Below are 4113 nucleotides of genomic sequence, written 5' to 3'. Positions count from 1 at the left end.
CTTAAATTGAGGCCATTATTGAGGGCAGTGAGGGAATAGTTGGGGGCTCGACTCAGACAAAAAGCATAGACAGAGAGAGTTTTAGTTAGGTCAGAAGAACACTGATGGCAGTTCCTTTAAATCTCTCAAATAATCTAAAGGTTCAACACATTAAATACTCACCCCTATCCTGACAATCACAAAAGATGTCTGTCTTATGTTTTACTGTTAAAGGGACGTAATCGGATGTGACTGTGAATCTCAGCTTTGACTTTCTCGATCTGATCCTTCATAATTAAATAACTTCTGACATTTTCTAGCAACTTTGAAACAGGGTTTCTTTCTGACAGTTGAGGCAGCTGCAGCTAATTATCTGAGTTAATGGTAAGATGAGAAAGGATTCTTTGCTTCGCCAACATCAGATTCATCATCAGCTTGACAATTAGGCCGGGATCGTGCAGCTGTGAGGATGTTTGTGTAGACAGATGACGGGAATGTGATGCTGCTGTGAACGCAGGAGTTTTTCTCTCAATCCCTCTTTGATTGAATATTAAACCTCTGCTACAAAGATGTAATGAATTGCGTGACACAAGCTTTTACTGTCTGCATTAAACTAGAATTGCCTAGATAATGCCTTTTTGAGCGGTGCTAATTGCATGGACTTTTAGATACCGGAAGTGGTTTTCCCTGTGGTATGCAGGACATTAAAAAAAAAGGGCAGAGAAACAGGAGATAGTGCTCTACTTTTTAAAATTAGGCCACAGAAGCAGGCTGGTAGAGCTCAGTTGGATTTCAAAGAACTTGGGCACAGTATCACTCCACAGTAGATGTTATTATACTCCTTGCAATAATTCAGACAGAAATTGCCAGTGTGGGAAAATCCGGTCACTTTGAGGTTAAACGGGGGGGAAGCGGGCATTCAGCAAATAAAATTCTCTTTTAGAAATGTGTATTTAGGGACTGGAAATGTATGCCTATAGTACTGTAAAATTGTGCTGACTCCCAGTCTTAGTTGATTTGTTTGACAAAATAAATACCTTGTGTCCAATATAATGTCTCTGTTGATTACCAGACTGCCCGCTGCCAAGTGATAAGATTCAATAGCAGATAATGACCGAATATGAGAAATGGCACTGTTAAACCATTCTTCTGGCAATAACTATAAGCCTATGGTACATTTCTATTCCTGTTTGTACAAACTCGAAGCGTGAATGCAATCATTTAAAATCTGTCACTTCACATTTTCTTTGTGCTTACGGGAAAATAATTAAACTGGAAAGCCAGATTTCCTGGGTTGGAGTTCTGAATGAATGCACACAGAGCTAGGCTCCTGTGCCTCTCTGTGCTCTTCCTCTATCTCCGTATCTCTCTCTATCACGCATTAAAACACATTAGCCCCCCTCTATACAGCGCAAAAAGAGAGAGAGTGAGAGAGAAAGAAAGCATGTGTACAAATGAATCAGTGCTGTTTGTTGTTCTTTTTCAGGCTCGAGCTGTTTCAAGTAGCTTCTTTTTTTTTTAGAGAGAGAGCCGCAGATCATGTTTAGTAAGCTCACTCTCATTATATCAGACCCTGGGGAGAGAAGGGCCCTCTCACTCCATACTATCAAAGCCATGGAGCTGCCTTAGAGGACATGCTTCAGTATGAATAGAGGCTCTAGAGTACATACAAAAAGTAGCATGCTCAGCCCTCATCACCTCTCTCAGTAGGAAGCTGCCAACATTCAAGGTTTTGATCAAGCCTTGCAGTAATGGCTGTGGGTGACAGGTATACGAGACCATAGTTGTGGGAATAAATAGCTTGATTAGCATAATGCATCACCAACAAATTCAGTTTTCAAGCCGTGTGAAAGAACTACTTTTTGCCTGAGTGCAGCATTCATATACCTTCTGGGATCATATTTCATAGGACAAACACAATTATGTAAACAGGGTATTTACTTCTGCACCATTGGAAGGTAATATGATTTAGTTCCACTGTGTGTCTGATACTCCTTCACTATGTTGTCTGTATTTCTGGCTGCTTTGAATAGGCTCTGAAGCTCCCATTGTCCACCAAAAGCGTATTTCCCCTCTTTTCAGCAATCATAATTCACCTGATTCACGGCGCGCTTACCTCCAGAAATCCCAGCCATATTGATCCATCTGGAACTGAGCGACATTGCTATAAACAGGCTAATCTAACATAAAAGCTGGCCTCTAAATGCCCCAGCCTGTTGAAACGATTTAGCTCTGCCTGGTAGCAATGAATAAATAAATAGATAAATGAGACACACAATTGCGGGGCCGATCCTGCAGTGCACCTCCAACTGCATGCGACTGGAGGCAACAGCGCAGACATATGAGATTATTTGAAATAATGTCACTTACATTTTGCAGCTCTTTAGCACCGCAGGGTTGGGAATGGGGATGACAAAGAAGCCATGGTGGGCTATCATCAGTCAAACTCTCGTCCTGTCCCCGCCTCCACCTACACCTTGTGCGAACTTTGTGACCCTTTACCATTCTCATCTGTGATTAATTGCTGCTTTGACTGTCCACTAATAATCCATGTGATAATTATCAAGGGAATACTACCTTACCTGAATACTAGTCAGGTCACACTTGCCACCTACCTCTGTCCCTCCCTTTCCATTCTCCTCTCACCCCCTGCCTTGTTCCTCCTTGACTGGCTGCCAATATGCTGAGGTTAGTGCAATAAGGGTAGTGTGGGGCTCAAATACCTTTACATCTGTCAGGATTACAGCAATTTATAGTAACCTTCAGTAGCCCTTGCTACAGTAGATGTTCTCATAACACTTACTGGGCAGTTTTTGCACTTAAAAATCACCAGTACAGTATTTCAGATAACCTGTGCTCCAAACACTGTTGCACAGATACATGTATACCCTTGGAGAAAACATATGGTTTAGGGGGTCTGTAGGGGAAGAGAGCTTTGAGTTTTCCTTTGTGATTTGCTGAATTAAAAAACATATTTTTAAATTATTTTCTTTGATGAATTCTTTAAGCCCACAGCTGTGTTTCCCCCTTATTTCTCCAGCCATTATTAATTCATCGACATTTTACAAGGATGGAAATTACCAGGATGTTGAGGGTTGGATATGTGATTGCTGGCAGTACACAGAATGGTGTTTGAAACAGTTCAACAACAGACCATGGTTGTTCTGAGCTGGAGCCCCTCCACTCATCAGTTTGTTTACTGCTTATAGCAGTGAATTGTAGTGCTTTTTTCTGCAGATTAAGGAGACATTTCTGTCCTCCACACCACATTAATATGCCCAGTAGTCAGCAATCTGATTGTTTGTGCAGCATGTTAACCACAGTATAAAGAAACTATCCCTCTTAAATACCAAAGGACCTTTTTTGTTCTGTTCACAGACTGATCTGCACTTGGAACAATCAATCTTAGAGACCACGAAGAATGTTGATCAGTGGTAATCCACAGTCCTCCCTCGAGTCTCTCAAGTTGGACTGAATCTTTTCATCCTTAATTCGTATTGAACAGCAATTAAACCCTTAATAAGACTTTCCTGGGCAATATATGCCCAGTTTGTGTCAGTATCCACCAAGTGTGTTTCTGCTTTTCCCTTCCCATACTAAACCACATGTTTATTCCAAAGCTTGACTCTATGAGCAAAATTCCTAGTCATGTTTATAGTTACAGATGAATAAACAGATATAAGACTGTAAACATATTAAATTATTAAACTATCTTTGGTACAGTCAAAACAGGATGTGCGCACTGTATATGTAAGTAAGCAATCCAAGGAATTGAGGGAGGTTTCTATCCTGTACTGTTAGTATTTGGAGGAAAATACTATCGCCACACTGACTTCCTCATCAGTAATACATGGTGACTCTTTCCTTTCCTTTACTGACAAACTAATTATAATTAGACACCTAACCATGCATTTTATTCTTAGCCCTCTGGGATTTAATCGCATTTCATTCATTGTATTAAAATGGTTACCCACAGTAATTGTCACTTCTCATTAAATAAAAAATGCTATGTTTTCACCAAGTATAGCCTAAACACATAATGAGTCTATGATAGATTTATATCTTAGAGGGTTTTGGAAGACTAATTATAGCATTAATTAGAGCTGCCAACAGAACTGCTGATTGAAGTCTTTC

The sequence above is a fragment of the Scomber scombrus genome, chromosome 12 (genome assembly GCF_963691925.1).
Source record: "Scomber scombrus chromosome 12, fScoSco1.1, whole genome shotgun sequence".
In the NCBI taxonomy this organism is placed as follows: Eukaryota; Metazoa; Chordata; class Actinopteri; order Scombriformes; family Scombridae; genus Scomber; species Scomber scombrus.
The sequence above is the reverse complement of the archived record's forward strand: the minus strand, read 5'-3'. Positions refer to the sequence as shown.